At 44.7% G+C, this 15634-nt stretch overlaps 1 protein-coding gene across 4 annotated transcripts in view; it reads right to left on the minus strand.

Annotated features, from left to right (window-relative positions):
• LOC137533983 (solute carrier family 22 member 15-like) overlaps positions 1-15634 on the minus strand; it is a 538432-nt gene that overhangs the window by 391193 nt on the left and 131605 nt on the right. The window lies entirely within an intron of this gene.

The following is a 15634-nucleotide window of genomic DNA, read 5'->3' on the forward strand; positions in this document are numbered from 1 at the left end:
GGCCATTTCCAGAACATTGTACTTGTTCCTCTGCATGAATGCCTTGGTGGATTTTGAGCAGGGTTTAGGGGTTTAGGGTTTTGAGCAGGGTTGTTGAGAGATCCAGCTCCGGCGTAGCTTAGGCTTTGTCAATGATTTCTGGACATTGGTCTCCAGAATCTGCTGATACTAAGTGGAATCCATGCGTCCCTCCAACTTTGACAAGATTCCCAGTCCCTGCACTGGCCACACAGCCCCACAGCATAATGGAACCTCCACCATATTTTACTGTAGGTAGCAGGTGTTTTTCTTGAAATGCTGTGTTGTATTTCCTCAATGCATAACGGCCCTGGTTATGCCCAGATAACTAAATTTTTGTTTCAGCAGTCTACAGCACCTTATTCCAAAATGAAGCTGGCTTGTCCAAATGTGCTTTAGCATACTTCAAGCGACTGTTTGTGCTGTGGGCGGATAAAAGGCTTCCTCTGCATACAGCATCTCCTTGTGTAAAGTGTGCCGAATGGTTGAAAGATGCACAGTGACTCCATCTGCAGCAAGATCATGTTGTAGGTCTTTGGTGCTGGTCTGTGGGTTGACTGACTGTTCTCACCATTCGTCGCTTCTGTTTATCCGATATTTTTCTTGGTCTGCCACTTTGAGCCTTAACTTGAAATGAGCCTGTGGTTTTCCATTTCCTCAATATGTTCCTAACTGTGGAAACAGAGAGCTGAAATCTTTGAGACAGCTTTCTGTATACTTCCCCTAAAGCATGATGGCGAAGAATTTTTGTCTTCAGGTCATTTGAGAGCTGTGTTGAGACCCCCATGTTGCTGCTCTTCAGAGAAACTTAAAAAAAGAGGAGGGAAACATACAATTGGCCCCTGTAAGAAATTATACGTTGGTTGCTATTGGCAACAACACTACGCATTTGGCTCTGGCACCAGCAACGCATTAGAGCTGCAACTCACAGGAAGGGAGATAACTTGACTCTCATCACAGCAACAGCATAGGAGATAGAACTTCTTAGGCGTCATCACAGTTTCAAGGAGTTTATTCCGTAAACAGATATACAGATTCTTATAGCTACAGGTGTTTACATCTTAGCGAAGCAATTGTTCTGTAGTAAATTCTCTTTGTGTTACAGCTCTTGGTTCCATTGCATGGCAACCAGGTTTTACCTTATGTTCCATCTATACTACGTTACATCTAGACTATGTGGTCCGGAGGCCTATATACAGCATACAGTTGGATAAGATGACAAGACATATTATAAATACTAGTAAAGGGTGGTCAGTAAAAGTCCTCAGCCAGCAGTCAGAAGAAGCAGAAGCCTCTCTCTAGAGCCCGTCGGCTACTTTAATACCGACCAGGAAAGAGTTAAATGTGACATCATCTGAGCAGGGGCGGGTCAATACCTCATCCCCTGGTATTGGCTTAGACCCCGTGAGATACCTCGTGGTATCATGACACGCACAGTCGTTACTGCGCATGGCCTGGGAAGTCCCATGTTCCAGGCACCGGTCATCTTGATCTAAAGAATAACTTTATTTACTTTACTAGGCCTGATGTTTACAGAACAAGACTGCCTATCTGTCTGTACATGGGGTAGCCTTGTACAGTCTGTTCCACACGGTTCTTCAGTGCTTCTAGAAATCCTCTTTAAAAAGGTATACTCTGCAAATCAAGTGTTTTACCTAACCTCAGTTCAAGTAACTGAGGCATACAAATTTAATTATATAATACTTAAACTCTAACAACCCCCTTAAATACTCTTTTTCATAATTGGATTCACCTGTGTAGGTAGGTCAGAGGTCACTGAGCTTACTAAGCCAATTTGAGTTCCAGTAATTAGTTCTAAAGGATTTGGATTCAATTAAATTGCAACAGTGCCCAAATTTATGCACATGCCTAATTTTATTTAAACAATTATTGTGCACTCTGTGAATTCAATGACCTTAATTTCACTTCTCAAATATCACTGTGTGTCTCCTATATTACTGACATTTTTTATGGTAACAACCAACGATTTATACAGGAAAATCATGAAGATCAACAACGATGCTCAAACTTTCGCATCCCACTGTATATTACAAGTCAAGGGCAGTATGTAAGTTATGGTGGCAGTAAATATGATGAGAAGTGTATTTTCAATGCCTAGGAGATCTAGTGTTGGTCTGCGTTAAGCATGGCTAACGCCTGAAGGAAAAAGATGCTCTAGTGCCTAGAAGTCTTAGTTGTGACTGACCGGAATCTTACTCTCGAAGGCAAGAGCTGGAAGATGGAGTGGGCAGGGTGAGAGGGGTCTGAGGCAATCTTAGTCGCTCTCTTTCTGCACCTACTAGCGTAAGGTCCTGCAGTGAAGGTAAGCTACAGCAAATTATCCTTTCCACTGTTCAGATGATGCGCTGCAGCCTCCCCTTTTCTAATGCTGAGCAGGAGCCGAACCATACAGTCCTAGATGAAGTCATGGTGGATTTGATGATGCCAATGTAGAAGTGCACCATACATTTTTGTGGTAGGCAAAACTTTTTCAGATGCCGTAGGTGGTACAAGCTCATATCTCGTATATCTTGCTTTTTCGCTGTAATACACAAGTCTTCAGGCCAACATATACTACTCGATTAGGTGAAAGTGTTACGTACTGGGTATAGATTATTTACCAGCATGTAATGTAACATTACCCGCACTGCTGATTGATCATCCTCAGTCACATGAGAAACGGCCTCACCCAATCAGTGCTATACCAAAACAATGACCACTCATCAATTGTAAAGTGCCATGTCTAACAGATTAGGTTAAGTGCTAGTAAAGCAATCAATGTAAGCCCAAATCCAGGATTTTTCTTCTGTTTTTTTTTGTTGTTTTGTTTTTTTTTTTTAAATCACCCCCTTCTCTGCTGCTCACCTTACCTTGAAAACAAAAACAAAAAAAAACCCTAACTTCCAAAACGCTCTCGAATATCTACTTCAGAGGGTTTTCATCTTTGGAGTCATGTGACCCCACCTTCCAAATGGATAGTGCACAAAGCCAAAAAGCATCTTAGTGCTTTGCCTTTGATCTGTGTCACATCCCAAAGAGACATGCATCACTCCCACATTGCCACACCCCCTTACTAAACCAAATGCATGCCCTCAACTGACCTATGAAGTAGGTCCATGGTTGCAACAGCCATGGGAACTTGGAGAGTGGCACTGGAAGGCCTGTCTGCTGTGATGACATAGTGACCCGCATCTAAAAGCTGAAGAGGAACAGATGGAAGCCATAATGTCACCACTGAAAATTTGAGAGGGTCCTGCTGAATATTGGCAAAGACGATTGTGGGAAGCGAGACCATATGAAAGTCAGTTTCAGGAAAGTGTGTGTGTGTGTGTGTGTGTGTGTGTGTGTGTGTGTGTGTGTGTGTGTGTGTGTGTGTGTGTGTGTGTGTGTGTGTGTGTGTGTGTGTGTGTGTGTGTGTGTGTGTGTGTGTGTGTGTGTGTGTGTGTGTGTGTGATTACTTGTGTAGCAATTTTGTAAAAATCAATGTTGAGCAGAATTTTATTTACATACACTTAATACTGTAATAGTAAATGCATCAAAATGTTTTGTAAAAAGATATTGCAGTTTTTGCAGAACTAGAAAGCAATATATGATCAGCGCTCAATCACAACATCAGCAACCCCCTAGGGCCTGTTTCCTGCCTCTTCCAGACAGTCTGTATGCATGCCTTCTGGCAGGAAACTAGTTACCCCTTTATTTTGCATTTCAAAATGCATTTCAAGCAACAATTCCAGGAAGAGTTCTGTACACGTGTTTCTAGCCTACAGGCTAGTAACATGTTCTGTTGCTATGGAGGGAGGGGTGAGGGGGGGGGGGGGGGGGAGTCAAAAGCTCAGTACAAGACTGAGCGGCATGGAGCTGATGGGAAAGGTTGCAGAACAAAAAGGATCAACCTGCATTTAGCCAAGATGATCTGACAGCCTGGATCTCTCAGCAATGCATTTAGGAGCATTGAGGATCGCTGGACTCACGCTACATTCTCGGCAGAGAGTGCCCTACAAAACCATGTTGTGTTTGTACAAGGTTTAAAAGAATACTATCGATACCCAAGTGTTCTAAAATAACAGTGTGCAAATAATGTAAGTAGCTGTGTAAACATTTTCCTACTTTTCATGTTAAATATCAGAGGCAAAAACTGTAATTTATTGAGGGTAGGATTTAGCTATACTGGGACAAATCAATTGCAGAAGGGGTGTCTGCTTCAATGCACAGCTAGAGTTGCATATCAGACTACAGAAAGCAAATATCAAACATATCAAACTCTGAAAGCAAAAACAGTATGAAAAGCTATGACAATAGTTACATTTCCTCTGCTCTCTTCAGACACGTCAGTCAGAAACACAGGACACAGGAGCTGCAGCTGTTCTCTCTGTCACACACAGAGCTACACATAGAGTTAACTGATCAAGTGTGAGGGGAATTTCCCCTCTCCTCATGGCTCAGTCAGCCGTTAGTTTTGGCGTCAGTAAAGTTTGAATGTATTTTGATAACAGTAAACAAAGAAATTGCTACTAAAATGTATACACCAGTACTTAGCAGCACTTCCCCAAACAATTCCTGTGTCAATTGAAACAAAAAATGTGAATCGATAGTATTCCTTTAACCACTTTGCATCCAGACCTTGTTTTCCCCTTATGGACCAGAGCAGTTTTCCCATTTCTATGCCCCTAATCAGTAATAACTTTATTCATACTTCTGGCACCTAAATAAAACATATTTATGTTTTTAAAACTATACACTTTCATTGTATGAGATTTTTTCCCTCAAACAATTTTGTTTTCTATGCATTTTATGGTGAGGATATTTGATTCTGAAATAATGCTACAGTGGGTATTTTGCACTATGAACTGAGAAAAAAAAACATTTTAATGGTAAAAAACAATTATATTGGCTCAGGGAACATATATTCCCTTTCACCAATTAGTGCTGCAGCAGACAGTGCTGGAGGTGTGCTTTGTGGCTTAGATGAAGTTACTGAGGACACATATATACTGTAGTGGTGGATAAAGTGGTTAAACATCTGACTGTCCAACCAACGACTTCTAAAGCACATTCAACGATCCATGAATGGGTTTGCATGCACCAGTCTATGCTATATTGAAAGTTTCTGTAATGGACATGGGATGCCTCTACAGACAGACTATTAGGGGACATGTACACATCCAATTTTAACTGGCCAATCACTGATCAATTTTACCCCCTACGTGTAGTATAAAGGTAAATTGATTTTCAATACTGTGAAAATATTGTGTAGGTAAGCTCTTATGCTACATGGAAGTGATAAAATTGGCCAATCAAAATGGGATGTGTGTACCAGGCTTTATTTAGTCCAATTATATCCATTAAGGATGGTCAGTGAGATGCAAATCTGTCTTGTATGCAGATTTTATGCAAATTCACCCAATCAACTGCATTTCCTGAAAAAATTTAGAGGCCCAATTCTAAGATGTATACAATATGCATTACGTATGCATGCAAGCTGGATTTCTTTGCATCTCATTGACCATCTGTAATAGTGTTTCATGTGGAAAAAAAAGTTCTGTATGAGGTTTAAGTTTGTTAAAAAAAATCCAGTGTTAAGATGTTTATTACATCAGCATACGATCAGCATATTCATTCATCGCATCTGCAGTCTGCTCATGTAACACCATTCTCTTCCAGTTTGATTACTTTAACCTTTTTATTATTGTACAGTGACAGCCGTCTGAGACAGATGTAAACAAAAGTGGAAGGTAAAAGGACAGGGTGTGGTGACACATGGAAACAGCTGTCAGGGGAGCTGTTCAGAAACCAGCGAATGTTAGAAACAAGTGGGAATATAAATCAAAACGCCCATGAAAGGAAGTTTATAGACAATTTATAACTAGACATGAACAAATCGAAGTAAAACTAAAACAAAACATCACCACAAGCAAACTTAAAACATAGCTGTACTTCTAAAATGCATATATTAGAAAATGACACCAAAATCTCACTTCCCTCATCTCTGTCAACCCCTGCAGGTACCAGGGGCCATATGACCCTAAGAATAGGAAGAAAAGATGCCTTCAAAAAAAAATTATAATAAATAAAATTAAGAGTGGGCGAATGTTTTGAACTCTGTTTTGTAAACTCTATACTGGACTGTACTGGTAGAACATAATAATGGTGTTGTCAGGCTTCTCTGGGCAATGACTATAGGTCAGGCTGTATGGCCATATGACTGACTTATAGCCCAGCCTGAAACACCTGCACAAACTCCTACCTAACATAGAACTACAATAACCCTGCAGGTAGATGTAGCATACAGACTGGCAGATAGTATTCACCAAACAAAGCAGTATGTGTAATACAAGGCACAGTATTCACAAGTAATATAGTCAATAAAAAGTAGTGCTTAGGAAGTGAGATCTGACCACAACTGGACAAGTATTCAAAGGGTACAAAAAATCTTCACTTTATTGCTAAATATAGGTAGAATAAAAGCATGTAAATGGATGTCAGGAAAAAATGCACAAGATACAAAACCCTCCCGCCCACCTAAAATAAAACCCAAAACCTAGGGGCGAGGACCCTTAACTGGATATAGATACCAGCGTGTATGATGGTACCTGCTGAGTAAAATACCGTGGGCAGTCCAAGTACACAGTAACAAATGTGCACACCACAAGTTGAATCACATGAGTCTTTCTTGCAAACAGTTCTGTGTATAATCCAAGCATGGAGTGAGTCCCACTCGCAGACTCATAAATGTAGCAAGCATGTAAAGTTAAAGCAAGAAAGAAGACCAGCAGTTTGTGGAGCAAAGGGCAAGCAAAAGCTGAAGCTGCATGTATTCCGTGATATGGCATAAGCAGTCCGCATGGACAGAAAATACCTGCCTCGTAAGTTCCGCAGCTCAGTCAAGTGTTGCTTTGGCATCCTCATTGTCTCCGGGTTTGCTGTGCTCTCGTGGTGTGCCCAATGTCTGTGGCAGTGGTAACAGATGGATCGCAGTCACGATGAATGGCCGCGGGACGCTGGCTCGCTGAAGGATGAGCTAAGCCTCAGCGCTGGATCAAAAGATCTGGAAACAGAGATCCTTCCGCGCGGACACTTCCGCGCCGGCTTGTAGGCAGGTTAACACGCTGGTGTAGGGTCCTCTAGCTCCTCCCACCGACTGGTTTCGCGCATGTGCGCTTCCTCAGGGTGTGGCTAAGTCATGACGGAATGTCGCACTTATATTCACATCACTCCTGTCCTGCCCATTGAATGGGTTGGGCCTGGCAGGAGTCTCACAGGACACAATTGAGGTACCGATCAAAATTGAATTTACGCAGCAGAGTAACTGAAATTAAGGTTACAATATGAGCACGCAGTAGTGCGTTTGCACAACATAAATGCACATCCCCTTGGAGTCCCACCACAGAGCGGCAATACAGAGCATGTCCAACCCAAGTAAAGTGGAGTCAGCAAGGCAGGGGAAAAATACCGTTTACTTCACATGTAGGGAGGGAAGGGAAGGGGAGAAGGAAGGAGGGGAAGGGGGGGGGGGAGGAAAGGAAGGAAGGGGGGGGGACAAAAGGGGAAGGGCGGGACCGGGGAGGGGATTACAAACCAGGGGTAGGGAGGAGCACGGGGGCGGGGAACAAAGTCCCCATGCACTATAACCCCGTCTAATCACCTCTTATGGAACTCATAGTCTAGGACAGGTCCAGAGCAAGAAGGAGTGTGGCCGGTAATGAAGTACAGAATGGATTTTATAAAAAACACTGCAATCCAAAGTCCGCATTGTGCCCAAAGGGGATCAAGGTGCGGAGTCTGAAAATCCAACCACACTCCTGTTTCAGGACCCTATCAAAATCTCCCCTGCGAGAGGAGATATTGAGCTTATAAATTCCCTTCACCCTTGAACCCACCAGGTCACCCCCATGAAAATCCTTGAAATGTTGCGCCAAGGGGGTAGTATAGTCCTCATCTTTAGCATTTCGCATATGCTCACCAATTCTCGCCCGCAGGGGACGTGTTGTCTTCCCTATATAGTGGAGACCACAAGGACAGGTGAGCATATATACGACTCCTTCAGTGGCACAATTAATAAAGGATTCTATCCTATAAGTTCTCTGATTTTGGGAGTCAGTAAAAGATGCAGTTCGATCAACAAGAGGGCAAACCTGACAGTTCCCACACCGATACATGCCACTGGGAGTAACTTTGCCGAGCCACGTTGTTGTGGTACTTCGTTTAAATTCACTTTGGACTAGTTGATTCCTTAATGACACTGCCCTCTTTGCGGTTAAACGGGGATATTCGCCAACTAGCGCTTTTATCTCCTCCGAGGCCGTTAGAACCGGCCAGTGTCTTATTAGAATATTTCTAAGTGACTCCCAGTGGCTACCATATGGCGTGGGAATTCTAAGCACAGCCCCCCTGTTTTTGGACTCCCCTGGAGTGGAATTAACCACCTCCCTGCCATGAATCAACGTTCCCCTATCCAAGGACCATGCTCTTTTAAGGGCTCTTTTCAAAACTTTATGTGGGTAACCTCTCTCTCTGAAACGGAGATACATTTCTTTAGCCTCTCTGGAAAAAGATTCATCAGAGCCACAATTTCTCCTCAAGCGCTGGAATTCACCCATAGGGATGGATTTAATTTGGCACTGGGGATGGCAGCTTGTGGCATGTAAGACAGTATTACCAGCCGTTGGTTTTCTGTAGCTCGAAGGAACCAGCCTGCCTTCAACAATATCAATTCTAAGATCAAGAAAATTCAGTCCCACATCGCTCACATCATGTGTGAGCTTGATGTTGAACCGATTCTCATTTAGATCCTCTAAAAAGGACTTAAGTCTCTCCGAGCCACCTGTCCACACCATCATGATGTCATCAATGTATCTTATCCATAGGGGGGCGTGCTCCTGCCAGAGCGGATGTTGATAAACTACCTTGCGTTCCCAAAACCCAAGATGTAAATTCACATAGGCAGGAGTACAAGCCGCCCCCATGGATGTTCCCCGTATTTGCTGATAGAATAGCCCATCAAACAAAAAACAATGAAAGCCCAAGATGAACTCCAACACTTCTGTCACAAACTCATTGTGGCACCGATATCTAGGATATGTATCTCTGAGAAAGAAGCGTGTGGCCCCGACCCCCTTCTCATGCGGGATCGAGGTGTACAAGGATTCCACATCGATCCCCACGAGGAGGGAGCCGGGGGGCACAACAAATCCCTCAATCGCTCCAAGGACCTCAGTAGTGTCACGTACATAGGAGGGCAGGTGCGTAACAATATCCTTCAACTTTTGGTCAACAAACTTCCCCACTCTCTCTAGAGGGCCATTTACTGCTGAGATGATGGGACGACCAGGGGGACTGACCAAACTTTTGTGCACCTTTGGTAAAACATATATGGTGGGAATGGTGTATTCAGAAATCACCAAATAGTCCCACTCTTCCTTGGTCAGAACCCCCTGGTCATATCCCGAATCAAGCAGCAAATTAATGTTTTTCTTTATGGTCTCAAAGGGATTATACTTAAGTTTCCTATATGTCTCGGTGTCAGAGAGCTGCCTTTTGATTTCGCCCAGGTAGTCTTCCTCTTTTAGGAGGACGACATTCCCCCCCTTGTCACTCGGCTTAATCACCAGCCGTTGGGCATTCTGTAATTCTCGTAGTGCCTGCCTTTCAGAAGAGGACACATTCTGGACAGGGGGGGCAATGCTCCAATTTATTTCCCTGAGGTCCTTCTCAACCAGCTCAAGAAACACAGAGACATATCTGTTGGTGGTAACTAGGGGCATAAATTTAGATCTCGGTTTGAGCTTAGTAGAAGAGGGAACGCCAGTTTCACGGGGCTCGTCATTGTCGATCGCACCGTCATCAAGTTCATCCTTTAAAGATTCTAGCTCAACTATTGCTCTCCTGTCATTGACAGATAGAGCTAAGGAACTTTGGATAATCCGAGATTGTTCACATGAGTTACCAAACATAAGTTTAAGTAAAAGTCTCCTCAGAAAGAGGACAATGTCCTTATAGGCAACAAACTCGTCCCCCAAAGCAGTTGGAACAAAGCTGAGCCCTCTTTCGAGGAGACTTAAATGTCTGGGTTCAAGAACAAAGTCGGATAAATTAATGACGTTTTGTGTCATTTGCATCGGGAATGGCCCGATGACTGATGACGACTGGACTGGCTCCGCGTTTGCCTGGCGTCCCTCTCCACACTCGAATCCGAGGTTTCGGTCTGTTCCCCGTTTTTTGACACCTGGGAGCTAGATATACCCGCCTTGGTTTTACTGTTCTTTTTGGGCTTGTTCTCTGTCTCTTTAAGCTGATAATTTTTCTTTTTTGTGTCAATATTCTTACTGTCCACAAATGTGACTGATTTTGAGCTGTCAGGGGAACCTGGGGGACTACTGGGTTTACTCTGTGGTCTTTTGGGGCCCCTCCTACTACGGCTCCTAGATCTTCCCCTTCCTTTATAAGGAGTTCTGGGATCAAAGGCAGTATCTGCGTTCCATTTTTCGCGATCTTTCTGAAATTTCTGAGATTTAGTTCTTTTGACATTTTCCTGAAGCTTTTCTATATAGGTTCTCAATGACTCATTGAGTTTTTTTGAAGTCCAGATGGTCCTGATGTTTATTGAGTATACTAACACTTTCATCAACTGCTGAGTTCAACTCACACAGTTGTGCTTTTTCTTCATCAATGACCATCTGAACATTCTCCAAACCCCTTATTTTCATTTTTTCTTTCCAAATGGGGAGAAAATCTGTCTGTTAGGAGGTTCTCTGCGGGTCTAACCTTATCCTGCAGACCCTCAGGAACAATACCGACTCTGTGGTAGGACTCCAAAAAACGCACATTCCAAGTGCGCTTGACCTGTTTGACCAGCAAATTTCGATGTTTTTTAAAGAGGGCATCAATATTAGTTTTCCCCTCATTCTCAGCACTCTGCACAATGGTGACCTCTATGTCACTTTCAGAGTCATAAGTAACGACATAAGCCATGTTGGCTAAAAAAGTAGGGGGGCTGGGAGGCTATGTTGGTACTATCCTGACATCCAATAAACACGAATAGGGATCAAAAATCCAATAGTGGCATAGATAATAAAAAGTAAAACAAGTAATATAGTCACCTAAGGCAGTCCAGATGATAGCCAGGTGACTGCAGACTGGAGAAGACAGGTTTAGAAAGTTCAAACACTTTACAGGTAATGTGGTCGGTTCAAGCTAATGTCGGTCCAGGCAGAGTTCATGGAAGTCCTTTAGCAAGCAGGGGTCGATCCAGGCGGCAATCAGGCAAATCCAGGTACAAGAAGAGTCAGCAACAAGTAACCCAATCGGAAGGCGCGGTCAGGAACAAGCAATGGTCGGCAGCAGGAATCAATCTATAGTAAAGCTTGGGCAGGATACAGGCAAAGTCGGCAACAAGATCAATCAGAGTATAAGCGCAATCTCAGCAACAAGCCACAGCATAAGCTATCATGGGCGATAACTGAGGGCGCTCACCTTAGTTTTATACAAGAGCTAACCAATCAGAAAGCAAAGGAATCCAAAGCAAGCAAACCCATAACAGCATGTTAGCAAGTCAGCTGCCACGTAATGTGCGCACGTGGTTATTATTTACAGCGGCGTAGCGCGTACTGAAAACGTGTCCGCCGCCTATACAGTGAGAGCTGAGCGCCATGCGCTCCAGTGACGTCAGAGACCTGCCAAGACCCAGAGGCTTGCGCTTTAGCGTGGGTCTCAGCGTTCCACCGCCATGAGCGGCCACAGGATCTTACAGGCGCCTATTAAAAAGGGCCATTCATATCAATGCAAATCTCTTCTATATTGGTGTATAAAAAGGTAGCAATGTAAATATAAAACTACCGTATTTTTCAGACCATAAGACGCACTTATTTCCCCCCTAAAACTTATGGGGGAAGTGGGCGTGTCTTATGGTCCGAAGCTTAAAAAAAAAGTGCAGAGGTGCGCAGAGAGTCACTGTTACCCTTCCAGCACTGCGCTCCTCTCTCCATCCGGCTTGTCCAGGTGTCCCTCTTCTTTTTGGGCAACTTCTTAGGTGTCCCTCTTCTCCTCCGGCGTGGGTGGTATCTCCTGGCGTAGTTGTGCACAGCGGCCGACTTCCCTGTCCTTAAGTATCTGACTTCCTATCAGACTTCCCTATCCTGTTTTTATTGTTTTGTTTTTGTTTTTTAAATTGCTTCAGACGCCCTTTGAGTTGAATTACTGAATTAAATGACTATTGCAAGATGTTCTCATTTTTCACCTGTAAATATGTAGCTTGCGATTCAAGCGTTGCTTCATTCACCTACATGAAACCGGCATTAAAATAAAGAAAGACAGATAAATGTCACTCACTCACTTGATATGGCCACAAGTCTGCCTTCATCCACTTTGTTCACTGTTCTTTCCATCGGAGCATCAGGGGGTTCCCAGCAGGTATGAGAAGCACAGCTAGTGCCCCACTTGCATATCTTTGTAGAGGTGAACATGGCATGAATTATGTACGCTTACCACTCTGTAAATATCCATGCTGACCAAACGAAAGCCTGTAAGTGTATGATGGACAGCACACCTGGTAAAGAATGATGCGTCTGGTCTGAGGGTCTGGCAGCACTCCAAGCCCAGCAACACTGGTTAAGAAGATGAAGACCAGCACCATCCAGTAGTTAGTACAATCAGAATCCTGCTATTTCACTAAGGACCACTGGGTCATGTTTGGAATTGGTTTTAGCAGCAAAACAGGCGCAAAAATTGGCAATAACATCGATTGTCAGTGACATGGACAGTAAGAAGATATGTTACCGCAGCATTAGCAAAAAGACAATGAGAAAAGGACAGTGCAAGAGAAAGATAGAGACATTTCCATGGTAGCAACAACAATAACAGTGCAGGCGGAGAAAAAGATGAGAAATGCCGGCACTGCTGTAAACAGCTTGTTTATTCATAACACATGGTGCAACAACGTGGATTCAAATTTCATGCGTATTGAGAGCTAACATACCGGCTTGCTGGTGAAGCTGTGCGGTAGGTGCTGGGGGAAGTGAGCCTTAGAGCCGTTTCGCCGTGTCTATCTGAGCCTGCTCTGGGCCCCAACTTGGAGTTGTGAATGAGCTCCAGTGGGGGGAGGGGCTTCCCAATTATTTTCTCCTCTGTTCTGATGACCCTCTGTAATTTGTATCTGTCCCCGGCAGAGGCACCAGTGTACCAGACGAGGATGGAGGAGCAGAGGACCGACTCGATAGCGGCAGAGTAGAAGGACTTTAGAAGTTCTTGGGCCATGTTGAACTTCTTTAATTGACGCAGGAAGAAAAGCCTCTGCTGGGCCTTCTTTTGGGTTGAGATAGTGTTCACCTTCCAGTTCAGGTAATCTGAGATGGTTGTGCCCAGGAGGCGAACACTGGATAATCTTTCAACTTCAGACCCATCTATGTAGGTTGGACAGGGGCTGGTGCTCCACCTTTTGAAGTCAATGAGTATCTCAACAGTTTTGGTAGTGTTGAGAACCCTAAATTCCCAAACTTCAGCGCTGCATAGTCTCTTATGTTAAGAATCCATCACCAACACCCTTCAAAGTGCAGGCTTACCAGCTTCCTAAAAGACCCAAATTATAAGGTCTGAGTGTATGTTCAATATCCCCAACGATCATTAACTTCCACGTCCTCAGATTCCAGATATCACTCCTCAGATGGTATTCTCAGCATATGAAGATATAATATCACAAAACAAAATCTAAGTGCTCTCTGTATTAGTTTTAAAAACAGGCACTTTATTCATATAAAAACTTTGACAAATACTCACATAAGGGCCCTTATTACAGGGACCCTCAAGCAGACACATCGTATATAAAATATCAGCAGGGTGCCACTCTCCCATCTGCCATCCGTTCCGCAGGGGCTTCTAAAGGTTTAGAGCCAGACTTGTGGGCGGCTTCTTTGCACTTCCGCAGCTGTTGTAGCCGGTTAGAAAACCAAGGTTTGTTCTTTGGATAGATTTTGAAGGACTTAAGAGGAAATGCAGGATTCCTTGCAGAATCTTATGTAGGAAGTGACAGTCCAGGTTTGGCAATTTCAGGGCCTTCCAATCTGTGCTGTCAAAGCAGGCCTGGAGTTGGTTCTTCGCCACATTTGACCACACTTTTGTGGACTTTAGCACTGGCTTTGCCGATTCCAGTCATTTCCTGTAGGTGGAGACCAGGTGGATGAGGCAATGGTCAGAGGAAAACAGTGCAGCCCAGGGGATAGCCTTGTAGGCATCTGTCAGGACCGTGTAGCAGTGGCCGAGAGTGCTAGTATTCCTGGTGGGGCAGGTTACATGCTGGTGGAACCGTGGCAGCTCCCGGCGAAGGTTAGCCTTGTTAAAGTTGCCCATAACAATGAACAAGGAGTCTGACATAGTCATCTCCCAATGAGTGATGATGTCACTGAGGTCATGTTCGGCGAGTTTGACGTCAGCATGAGGTGGAATGTAGACGCCTACGAGGACGTAGGAGGAGGACTCCCTGAGTGAGTAGGTCGGCCTACAGTTGACAAGTAGGAGTTCAAGTTCGGGGGTACAATTCCTGGCAAGTAGTGACGTGTTCTGGCACCATGAGGAGTTTATATAGAAGCAGACCCCACCGCCTTTCTTTTTCCCTGAGAGCGTGTTGTCGCGGTCCGCCCGGATGAGGTTGAAGCCTGGGAGAAGAAGGGCATTGTCAGGAATGTCCTCCTGAAGCCATGTCTCCAGGCCCGGATTTACCTCACAGGAGCCTATAGGCACAGATGTCCTGGCACCCTAGACTTTGCCCCACATGGACCTACAAACCTCTGCCGAACCGCACTGCAAGTGTGCTGGCTGGCCCAGCTGTCACTTCTCCCTTACTTCCTGTCATAGTTAGCTACAGGCGCCCTTTAGTATTATGTAGACCGAGTTACCCTCAGTATTAAGTAGCTAGTGGTACCCCCAACTAAAAGGAGATCTTGTCAGTGGAATGCTTCCAACTGGGTGAGTAACCTTTCATTTACAATCTGCTCAGGACTCTGCATAGGGAAGGAGGGAGTAAGGCGCTTGGAGAGGGGAGTGAGCCGCCTTTCCATCATCAGGCGCCTGTAGGCACGTGCCTACAGTGCCTTATGGAAAACCCGGCCCTGCATTTCTCTGTGAAGCAGAGGACAGGGGTGTTGCTGCCAATCTCCGGCTTGCCACCAAGGAGACGAAGCACATTTAGCTTATTGGGGAGGGAGTGAACATTTGCCAAGAGTGCTGAAGGGATGGCTGATCGCAGGCCTTTTTTCCTCAGTCTTACAAGGGCACCTGCACGGCAGCCCCGTCAGCACTGGACTGCGCGGGGTTCTGGGGCGGAGCTGGTAATCTGCTGGATGTGCCTCCAGACAGACTTGCATAGGAGCCTGTCCCCCGACTGAGGGGCCCCGCAATGCTCCCACTGGATGAGCTGTGCCCTTGTAAAAGCAATGCGTGGGGTGTGGGATGGCGTGGGGGTTACAGTCACTGTGGTTACAGACATGATGGGGGCTTGTGGACAAATCACCATAACAGCGTATCAGGAATCAAGAATTGGTATGGATCGGATCATGAACTGAACTTCTGTGGCAGACGTACAGCATATGCAGGCAGATCGGTTTAATGCATGTCGCGGCAGGGCAGAAGC

This window comes from Hyperolius riggenbachi, chromosome 10, assembly GCF_040937935.1.
Source record: "Hyperolius riggenbachi isolate aHypRig1 chromosome 10, aHypRig1.pri, whole genome shotgun sequence".
Lineage (NCBI taxonomy): Eukaryota > Metazoa > Chordata > Amphibia > Anura > Hyperoliidae > Hyperolius > Hyperolius riggenbachi.